Source organism: Geotrypetes seraphini, chromosome 8, assembly GCF_902459505.1.
Source record: "Geotrypetes seraphini chromosome 8, aGeoSer1.1, whole genome shotgun sequence".
In the NCBI taxonomy this organism is placed as follows: Eukaryota; Metazoa; Chordata; class Amphibia; order Gymnophiona; family Dermophiidae; genus Geotrypetes; species Geotrypetes seraphini.
Window position 1 is genome coordinate 130552540 of NC_047091.1, and position 12028 is coordinate 130564567.

The following is a 12028-nucleotide window of genomic DNA, read 5'->3' on the forward strand; positions in this document are numbered from 1 at the left end:
GACACCCTTCTTTTCTTCCTTTTGATTTTGACCTTACCTCTAGACTCCTATGGATTCCTCGATCAAGCATGTTGGGCATCCCTTTCCTGTTATCCACACTGCTGCATCCTGTAGCAACTAACACTGGATCCTAAAAACCCAAAATATTAACTTATCTGCAAAGGCCTCAACATTCACCATGCGACACTAAGAAGAGGAGGAAGGCTTTCACTTTAGCTCCCTTATTCCTTATATCCTACAACTCTCTTTGTTCTTCCCAATCACACCTGATGGTTAAGAACATAAGATTTCCGCTGCTGGGTCAGACTAGTGGTCCATCATGTCCAGCAGTCTGCTCACACGGCGGCCCTTAGGTCAAAGACCAATGCCCTATTTGAGTATAGCCTTACCTGTGTATGTTCTGGTTTAGCAGGAACTTATCTAAACCTTTCTTGAATCCCTGGAGGGTGCTTTCCCCTATAACAGTTTCTGGAAGAGCGTTCCAGATTTCTACCACCCTCTGGGTGAAGAAGAACTTCCTTACATTTGTATAGAATCTATCCCCTTTTAACTTTATAGAGTGCCCTCTCGTTCTCTTCACCTTGGAGAGGGTGAACAATCTCTCTTTCTCTATTAAGTTAATTCCCTTCAGTACCTTGAATGTTTCGATCATGTCCCCTCTCAATCTCCTCTTTTCAAGGGAGAAGAGGCCCAGTTTCTCTAGTCTCTCATTGTATGGCAGCTCCTCCAGTCCCTTAACCTTTTTTGTCACTCTTCTATGGACCCTTTCGAGTAGTACTATGTCCTTTTTCATGTACGGCGACCAGTGTTGGACACAGTATTCCAGGTGGGGGTGCACCATGGCCCAGTACCGCGGCATGATAACCTTCTCAGATATGTCTGTGATCCCTTTCTTAATCATTCCTAGCATTCTGTTCGCCCTTTTCGCCGCCACCGCACATTGCGTGGACGGCTTCATTGACTTGTCTACAAGCACTCCCAAGTCTCTTTCCTATGGGCTTTCTCCGACTACAGCACCGGACATCTTGTATTCATGCATATGATTTTTGTTTTCGACATGCATCATCTTGCACTTATCCACATTGAACCTCATTTGCCATTTCGCGGCCCATTTCTCGAGTGTGTTTATGTCTAGTTGTAGGTCTTTGCAATCTTTCTGTTTCCTCACTCCTCTGAATAACTTTGTATTGTTCGCAAATTTAATCACCTCACTCGTCGTACCAATTTCCAGGTTGTTTATAAATATGTTGAAGAGCACAGGCCTGAGCACCGAACCCTGCAGCACCCCATTCGTGATGCTTTTCCAGTCCGAGTATTGTCCATTTACCCCCACTCTCTGTTTCCTATCCACCAACCAGTTTTTAATCCACGTGAGTATATCATACTCGATGCCATGGCTCACAATTTTTCGAAGTAGATGTTCATGCAGGACCTTGTCAAACGCCTTCTGAAAATCTAGCTATACGATGTTTCTTCTGTCCCCCCTCCCCCCTTTGCAGATTTGTCTGGATTGTGCCTGTCACTCTTGATTTCAAGTTATAGCACCATCCTTGTGGAATGGCTTGCCAATTGTATCCAAACTGAGAACTCCTACTGTAAATTTAAAATAGCCTTAAAAACTTATTATTATACTCAGGGTTTGGTATCTGATTGGTTATTGGAATCAGTATGTCTTCGCAAACTTGCTCTGCAGCAACTTTGACTCTTTACTGAGCTTACCTTTGGACTTTCAGTCTTTGGGATTTCATTTCCCTCTCCTGGTGTATCCTTTTCTTTTTAATATTCTACTATTAGTACAGCATATTGGATCAGATTTTAACTATTTACCTTTTGTGGTGTCTTTGTTATGTTTTTTAAATTCTATTTAATAATTGTAAACCACTTAGATATATTTCTTTGACTCTGTGGTATATTAAATAAAGTTAGTGAAGATGATGATAGTCTAGGGTTACATTAATGAGCTGAGAACTGGGGAATATGAGTAATGCAGCCAAATTCTGGATGGATTGAAGGGGAGAAAGATGGCTGAGCAGAAGACCTGAGAATAGCGAGGTGATGAGGGCATGGATAAGGGTTTTGGTAGTTTGCTTGGAGAGGAAGGGTCAGATTTTGGTAATATTATAGAAGAAGAAGCGGCATGTTTTAGCGATATGTTGTATCTGGACGGAGAAGGAGAGAGAGGAAATGACCCCGCGATTGTGACTAGACAAGACAGAAAGGATGAGAGTGTTGTCCACAGAGAAAGAGAATGGGGAAAGTATGGAGGTGGGTTTAGGCGGGAAGATGAGCAGCTCCATTTTAGTCATATTCAGTTTTAGATGGCAGTGAGACATCCAAGTGGCAATGTCGACAGGCATGACTCGAATCTGAGTTTTAGTAGAGATACCTCTTGTGGAGAGGTAGATCTGGGAGTCATCAACATAGAGGTTTAATTTTTAACTTGAAGAAGACAGACCATGTGACACCTTATTATCGAAGATTATACTGACTTCCTGTTAAGGCAAGAGTGATCTTTAAATTTGGATATATAAGTTATAAGGTATCGCATGGTCTTGCCACTAACTATCTTGTGGAGCATTTTACATTCACTAATCCAAGACATTTGTTGTGAACTTCTGCATTATTTGCTTTTCCATCTGTAAAAGGCTGCTTATACAAAAGATATTTTCAGTGATTGCTGTCATTCCAGGCTGTAAGCTGGGATACCGACTTATGCTGATTGATAGTAAGCTCCATTTCTTACCCATATTTTAGGAAATTATTGAAAACTTATTTATTTGTGAAATTCCTGGAAGATTGATGTTTTATTCTTCACTGTGATTATTCAGTCCTCTTTATCTTGTTAATCGCATAGAACTGAAAGGTTTTGCAGTATACAAATACATTTTTGTTATATTATTTTGTACTTGGGGCAATGGAGGAATAAGTGACTTTTCCAGGGTCACAAGGAGCAGTGCTGGAATTTGATCCCACAACTTCTGGATGCAGAGGCAGCAGCTCTACCATTAGGCCACTCCTTTCCATATTTGTAAAGAGGATTTGGGAGGAACTGTGGACACATTTGGCGCATATGTTAGGGGAGATGGTATGCAGCACATTTTAGGTGTGTCTTTTGGATCTTACTAATGATACTGAACTGCATTCAGATGAACAAGAGATTTCCTTTTGTAAAACTTGTCGTATTGCTAAGCAGCGTGTTCCGATTCAATGGATTAAATTTGCGGATGAAACAAAGTTTTTCAGAGTAGTGAAGACGCAGGGGGATTGCGAAGATCTGTGACGTGACATAATCAGGCTCGAGGAATGGGCATCGACATGGCAGATGAGGTTCAACGTGGATAAGTGTAAAGTGATGCATGTCGGTAACAAAAATCTCATGCACAAATACAGGATGTCCTGGGCGGTACTTGGAGAGACCTCCCAGAAAAGAGACTTGGGAGTTCTGATCGACAAGTCGATGAAGCTGTTTACGCAATGTGCGCCGGCAGCAAAAAGGGCGAACAGAATGCTAGGAATGATAAAGAAGGGGATCACGAACAGATCGGAGAAGGTTATCATGCTGCTGTACCGGGCCATGGTGCACCCTCACTTGGAGTACTGCGTCCAGCACTGGTGGCCGTACATGAAGAAGGACATGGTACTACTCGAAAGGGTCCAGAGAAGAGCGACTAAGATGGTTAAGGTGTTGGAGGAGCTGCCGTACAATGAAAGATTAGAGAAACAAGGCCTCTTCTCCCTCGAACAGAGGAGATTGAGAGGGGACAGGATCGAAACATTCAAGGTACTGAAGGGGATAGACTTAGTAGATAAGAACAGGTTGTTCACCCTCTCCAAGGTAGGGAGAACGAGAGGGCACTCTCTAAAGTTGAAAGGGGATAGATTCCGTACAAATGTAAGAAAGTTCTTCTTCACCCAGAGAGTGGTGGAAAACTGGAACACTCTTCCGGAGTCTGTCATAGGGGAAAACACCCTCCAGGGATTCAAGACAAAGTTAGACAAGTTCCTGCTGAACCGGAACGTACGCAGGTAGGGCTAGTCTAAGTTAGGGCGCTGGTCTTTGACCAGAGGGCCACCGTGTGAGCGGACTTCTGGGCACGATGGACCACCGGTCTGACCCAGCAGCGGCAATTCTTATGTTTTTATGTTCTCCCTTCCAACCCTGGCAAAATTCTGCTGAATGACATATTCACAAGAGCCACCATATACTTACATTATCCCTCTTCTCAAGTCACTTCACTTGTCCCTCATCCATTTCTGGATTCTTTCCACAGTAAAACCAATGCTGTCAATGTCTGGTTTTTGGACAGTGACACAGTACCTGGCAATTTCCAAATCAAGTTTCAAGTTTATTTAAAATTTGTTTAATCACCCTATCATATATTCAGGGCGATGTACAATTCTAAAAATATTTTATAACAGTACACAGGGGAACAAAAACTTCATATAACAAATACATGGCTTTCAAAACAGACGGGACTAGTAGGGTAAATAGGATAGAAATACAATAATTGGAGGCAGATGACACAATCAAGGACAATTACAAGAGGAGGGATTTTTGTTTTGTTTAGATTTTTGCAATGCATTGCTGCTAGGCATCGTTAAGTTTAAAGTATGGGCTCTGCAAATAGTTCAAAACACAGCAGCTAAGATGATGACTGGGGTATCACATTATGAATGGATTTCTCCTGTGTTAGTACAGCTACATTGGCTGCCCATCATTTATCAAATTGAATATAAAATTTTGGCAATCATCCATCAAGTGTTTTTGGTGAAGCGCCCTGGTATTTTGACTCAGACTTTAAAGAAATATTTGCCCAGTCGATCTTTGAGATCACAGTCAGCTTTGAGATTATCCATTGAATCAGTGAGCGAGGTGCATTATATGAAAACATGTTCTACAGCCATTTCGGTGGCTGATCCACAGTTATAGAATGCTCTTCCAGGTTCTTTAAAATTGTGTAATAACATGAAATTATTAAGAAAAAAAAAACCTGTTGAAAACTCATTTGTATTTTTAAAGCATTTTATTAGAATGAGTGGCTTCTGATGCAGACTCTTTGAATTGTATATTTGTCCTTTACTGTTTTAAAGGATGTTCTGGCAGCTAACATTTTTGTAATAGTCTTGTAATATTGTGCTGTATAGAGGATTTTTTGATTTTTTAAGATATGTTTATTTCATTATAATCTGCTTAGGTTTAAGTGGAATAAAATGTTTTTAAAATAAATAAATTCAAACTCCTCTTACTGACCTACAGGTGCACTTACTCTGCAGCCCCTCAAAATTTCTCCTCACTTATCTCACCCCCCTCCCATTAGCTCATTCATCTGGCAAGTCCCTCCTAACTGTATCCTTCTCCTCTACTGCCAACTCCAGACTCCGTCCCTTCTATCTTACTGCGCTGTATGCATGGAACAGACTGCCTGAGTCATTACGTCAGGCTTCGTCTCTTGTACTATTCAAATCCAAGCTAAAAGCCCACTTTTTCAAGACTGCTTGCAAGTCCTAACTCCCACTCACTTTAAAATTACCTATGTCCTTCCTATCATTCTCCCTGCAAAGAACTCTCCTACCCCTATATATCCTGTCTGTCTAAACAAGATTGTAAGCTCTTCAGATACACCTTTCAGCGATTTAAACTAAACTAAAACTTAGCTTTATATGCCGGGTCTTCAGCCAGAAAGGAGCTCGACTAAAAAAAAGTAACAATCAGAAAATATTAATATGACTAGTTTCCAAAGTGTTTAGCAAAAAAAATAGTTTTTAAAGATTTATGAAAAAGTTGAAAAGGACCACGACCCCTTAAAATAAGAGGAAGTTCGTTCCATAGTTGAGAAAATTTGAAAACCAAGGATTGACTGAAATTCTTGACTTCTTTGATTCCTTTTACTGAAGGAAGGGAGAGTTTGAATTGTTGGGTGCCTCTTGCATAGGAGAATCTATAAGCATTCCATAATAAAGGGACATGAGGGATGAAGATACCATATAAAATTTTAAAAAGTAATACATGCACATTTAAAGTGAATCTTGAGATAGACCAGAAGCCAATGAAGGTTTAAAAGCAAAGGAGACACATGGTCAGATTTACTTTTTCCAAAAATTAATTTTGCAGCGATATTTTGTATCAGTTGGAGTCTTTGAAGGCAGGTCTTTGTTATGCCGTGATAGATAGCGTTACAGTAATCTAACCAGGATAATATGATAGATTGGACCAGAACAGAGAAGTATTGTTGGTGGAAAAGGTTTCTGACCTTTCTCAACATTCGAAGGCTAAAAACGCACTTCTTGACAAGAGAGTTTATTTAATCCTTTAAGGTAAGAGAAGATAAGAAATGTTAAACAGTAGTGGTATCTTATAAAAACAGGAAAATATGGCAGAAACAATACAAAAGAGACATGTTTCAGTAGGAAGGAGGTTTTACACCAAGAAGTCCTGATATGAGGCTCAAAGCAGCAAATGCAGGAGCAGCATCTGAGACCTTGAGAACATAAGAAAAACATGCTGAGTCAAACCAAGGACCATTGATCCCAGCATTCTATTTGCAACACGGGCCGATCTGGTCACAAGTATCCAGCAGATCCCAAAACACGGATCTATTTCTTTTAGCTCATTTCCAGGGATGAACAATGGGTCTAGAAATCTCTCAAAGAAAAAAACACGTGGAAAATATACAATATAAAAAACTCACACTTCCACAAATAAGTAAACCACCAGCAATCAAGTAAACAGAGACATCTAGTTATATATAGAGGAGGCACTGAATTGCTTGTGGGGATGGTGGTACTGGATTCTGCCCTGAGGCTTTCCCCCTGTTCTATTCTATTATTAGAAGCATAATTTGATAAACTGACTCTGTTGTCTAATTGATTTGTTAGCATTTTGCTTATTTGTGGAAGTGGAAGTTTTTGATCATGAACAATGGGTCTCCCAAGTCCACCTGGATAATAATTTTTTTTTATTGGCTTTTCCTCCAGAAACTTGCCCAACCTCTTGAAGCACATTACATGGGTTGGTGTGGAGGAATGGCCTAATGGTTAGTGCAGCAGGCTAAAAATCTAGGGAACTGGGCTAAATTCCCTTTGTGGCTCCTTGTGACTCTGGACAAGCCACTTAACCCTCCATTACCTAAGGTACAAAAAGAGAATGCGAGCCCACTAGAGACAGAGAAAATAGCTAGATATAATAATACACATAAACTGCTTTGTGTGGGACAATCAAATCCATTTCCCTCTTGTGTCAACCACATCTTCTGGCAACAAATTCCACAGCTTAATTACATGGTGCATGAAAAAATAATTTGTGTAATTTACTTCAGTCTTCCGGTTGTTAGTTTCATGGAGTGTACTCTTGACATCAGGTAAGGATGCATTTTGTCACCTTACCTGTTCAACCTGTATGGTGAAACCATCTTCAGAAAAGCAAATTTGGAAGAAGAGAGTGTTGGTTTCAAAGCTGGTGGCCAAAATATAAACAACCTGCATTATGCAAATGATACAACGCTCAGCAGCAGCAGCAAAGAAGACATGCTGTATCTACTGAGAAACGTCAAAGCTAAATGTCATTCCATGGGATTAGAACTGAACATAAACAAGACAAAGATCATTGACACAGAAAATGATGAAGATTTTGCAACTTGAAGGTGATAGAATAGAAGTTGTAGAGGATTTCAATTTCTGGGCTCTTTTGTAAACAAAGAAGCAACTAGCAGGGAGGAAATATTCTGCAGAATAGCACTTGGTCACTCTTCAATGAAGGCTCTTGACAAAGTATTCAAAGGCAAGGAGGTAACACTCCAAACGAAGATCAGACTTGTCCACACACTCATTTTCTCAATGGTCAGTTACGAATGCCAAAGCTGGACATTATGAAAACAAGACAGAAAGAGGAATGACTCATTTGAGCTTTGATGCTGGAGAAGGATTTGATTGGGTTATCTGAACCAGGATGACTAAAGAGATATGTTGATGAAGTGTTCATTATTATCTACTGAAAGACGATAACTTAAACTATTTGAAAGAATTAAATTATAAGAACATAAGCATCGCCTCTGTTGAGTCAGACCACAGGTCCATCGTGCCCAGCAGTCCGCTTCCGCGGCGATCCCCCAGGTCAATGACCTGTAAGTTATCCATTACTCTAAAGCATTTTGTACTGTATAGTACCCCTCTATTTGTACCCTTCAATCCCTTTTTCCTTCAGGAACTTGTCCAGTCCCATTTTGAAACCCAAAATCATACTCTGTTCTACTACCTTCTCTGGAAGTGAATTCCAGGTGTCCACCACCCTCTGAGTGAAGAAGAACTTCCTGGCATTTGTTCTGAATCTGTCTCCCTTCAATTTTTCCGAATGTCCTCTAGTTTTTGTTGCCCCGGCCAGTCTGAAGAATCTGTCCCTCTCTACCTTCTCTATACCCTTCATGATCTTGTAAGTTTCTATCATATCCCCTCTAAGTCTCTGCTTTTCTAGGGAGAAGAGCCCCAGCTTCTCCAATCTCTCAGCATACGAAAGATTCTCCATGCCCTTTATCATTTTTTGTTGCTCTTCTCTGGACCCTCTCAAGTACCGCCATATCCTTCTTATAACTCTATTAACTTATAAGCAACTCTGATAAAATTAGTATAGGAGCCTATGAGGAAGTGTCAGCAGCAAGTTAGCCCCTTGAGCTTCTACTTTGTGTAGTTGGGGTGCTGCTTCTGATGGCTCTATAAATACTAATTGAATATCTTTTAAGAAGTAAAATCAAGATATATGAAGATTTGCACTACTTTGATGAATTGAAGAAGGATTTGAGGCATGCCGTGGACCGCTAGAAGAACTAACAAATCAATTCTGGGGTTTCCTCATGCATTCATCAACTCACAATTATCATTTTCCCCATAGATTTCATTATTAAGTCAATCATGTTTCTATACCTTAAGACAATTACATATTACATTACATTACATTAGTGATTTCTATTCCGCCAATACCTTGTGGTTCAAGGCGGAGTACAAAAGAAGTTATCTGGACATTTCCAGAGGAATTGAAGAGTAGAGAGATTTGCTACAGAGAATTGGGATGAGTTTTGCAGAGTTAGTTTGTCTTCAAGGATGTCTTGAATAGGATGGGTTTTATTTCTTTTCTAAACAATTTGTAGTCTGTAGTTGTTATCAGTAAGCATATGGAATAAATGTTTAACCAACTTTATCTCAAATGCTCTTTCTTACCAAACTTTTAGGAAGTCAATCAAAACTTATAAGAACATAAGAACATAAGCAGTGCCTCCGCCGGGTCAGACCATAGGTCCATCCTGTCCAGCAGTCCGCTCCCGCGGCGGCCCAAACAGGTCACGACCTGTCTGAATCACCAGAAGGGGCCCCCTTGCCACCTTGGTTTCCCATTGAGTCCTATCTTCCCATCGAAGTCCTAACCCTCCGGTCTTGCACATGCACTACCTGGTTGGGTTTCTATACTTATTACCTGGTTAGCTTTCTATACCTGTGTTACATCCCAGCACCTCTCTCAGTATCCCACGATCCCTTTATCCCTCAGGAATCCGTCCAATCCCTGTTTGAATCCCTGTACCGTACTCTGCCTGATCACTTCCTCCGGTAGCGCATTCCAGGTGTCCATGACCCTTTGGGTGAAAAAAAACTTCCTTGCATTTGTTTTGAACCTATCTCCCTTCAGTTTCTCCGAATGCCCCCTCGTACCTGTTGTCCCCTTCAGCCTGAAGAATCTGTCCCTATCCACCCTCTCTATGCCCCTCATGATCCTGAAGGTCTCTATCATATCTCCCCTGAGCCTCCTTTTTTCCAGAGAGAAGAGCCCCAGCCTATCCAACCTCTCGGCGTATGGGCAGTGTTCCAGCCCTCTTACCAGTTTCGTTGCTCTCCTTTGGACTCTCTCAAGTACTGCCATGTCCTTCTTGAGGTACGGCGACCAATATTGAACGCAGTATTCCAGATGTGGACGCACCATCGCTCGATACAATGGCATGATGACTTCCCGCGTCCTGGTTGTTATGCCCCTCTTTATGATGCCCAGCATCCTGTTGGCTTTTTTCGAGGCTGCTGCGCACTGCGCAGATGGCTTCAGTGATGCATCCACCAGCACACCCAAGTCTCTCTCTAGGCTGCTGTCTCCCAGTAATGCCCCCCCCCCCAATTTGTAGTTGAACAACGGGTTCTTTTTCCCTATATGCATGACCTTGCATTTTTCCACGTTAAAGCGCATTTGCCATTTGTTTGCCCAGTCTTCCAGCTTGTCCAGGTCCCTTTGCAGGTCCTCACACTCCTCCCTGGATCTAACTCTGCCGCACAGTTTGGTATCGTCTGCAAATTTTATAACCTCGCACTTTGCCTCCTTTTCCAGGTCACTGATAAATATGTTGAAGAGTAACGGCCCCAGCACCGATCCCTGTGGCACACCGCTCGTGACTCCCCGCCAGTCAGAATATTGTCCCTTTACTCCGACCCTCTGCAGTCTACCCGACAATCAGTGCTTGATCCATCTGTGCACATCCCCTCCCACCCCGTGGTTCCACAGCTTCCTAAGCAGCCTTTCATGTGGCACCTTGTCGAAAGCCTTTTGAAAATCGAGGTAAATGATGTCTATGGGTTCCCCATTGTCCACCCGACTGCTTATTCCCTTATTATCTCTCTGACAAATTTCTCTGACTCCATTTCTGCCATGATGTACTTCTAAAACACTTCCAGGAAAAATTTGATTCATCTTACCATGCTAATGTAATTTTGAAAGTTTTTTTATAGTATCGCTGTCTGTATACAGTCTCTTCTTCTGTAAACCGCTACGAACTGTTTGTGGTATTGCAGTATATAAAAATAAAGGTGGTTTTTTTTTTTGTAAATCTTTATTCATTTTCAAAACTTATACAAAGTGCAAAGTATACAATCAGAAAAAACCCATATAAACAGCACTTATCTTCAAACAGATAATAAATAAAATACTTTATTCCCCCTCCCCCCCTCCCTGGATGTGTATAAAGATCATCAAGGAATTAAAGATTCATCAATTAGTCATACTTTAGGTTAACAAATGTCTCTAATGGACCCCATATTTTTTTTTAAATTTATATTATTTCCCATTTATTCTGCATACATTTTTTCGCATATCCCAGTTTTTCCAGTTTCTGGTTATCATCTGTATGGCCACCCCTGTCATGATCAGAAGTCTGCTTTTGTATATGTTTATTGGATTCTTAGCAGTCAACAATGTCCCAAATAGTACCACATCGTAAGATAATAGTATCGATACCTCAAGTACCATATTAATTTTCCCCCATATTGATTTCTAAAAATTGAGTTTCAAGGGACAATAAAAAAACAAATGATCCAGTGTCCCTACTTCAAGATGACAGTGCCAGCATCTTTTAGACTTTGAACTATCCAACTTTTGTAAACGAACTAATGTAAACTAATGGATCTAATCCTTAATGGGCTAAGAGGACCTGCAAAGGAAGTGGAAATACTGGGACCATTGGGAAATAGCGATCATAACATGATCAAGTTCAAAGTTGAAGTAGGAATATCGAAGGGAAAGAGAACCACAGCGACAACTTTTAACTTCAAAAAAGGAAACTATGAAGCAATGAGGGTAATGGTAAGGAAGAAACTTAGGAACAGCACAAAGAAATGGCAGACTGTAGAGCAAGCCTGGTCTCTATTCAAGGACACGGTAAGCGAGGCGCAAAATCGGTATATCCCCAGATTCAGAAAAGGGTGCAAAAAGAGCCGAACAAAAGACCCGGCGTGGATAACTAAAGAAGTGAAGAAAGCGATAGATGATAAGAAGAATTCATTCAAGAAATGGAAAAAGGGCAAAACCGAGGAGAACTGGAAAGAACACAGGAAGTGTCAAAAAGAATGTCACCTCATGGTTAGAAAAGCCAAAAGAGACTATGAAGAGAGGCTAGCCAGGGAAGCACAAAATTTCAAACCATTCTTCAGATATGTTAAAGGGAAGCAGCTGGCTAGGGAGGAGGTGGGACCGCTGGATGACAGAGATAGGAAGGGGGTGTTGGAGAAA

General features: G+C 41.0%; 1 protein-coding gene across 1 annotated transcript in view; it reads left to right on the top strand.

The window, feature by feature from the left end:
• The window catches only part of SLC5A1 (solute carrier family 5 member 1), a 110911-nt gene that overhangs the window by 37070 nt on the left and 61813 nt on the right, over positions 1-12028 (top strand). The gene's annotated exons all lie outside the window — the stretch shown is intronic.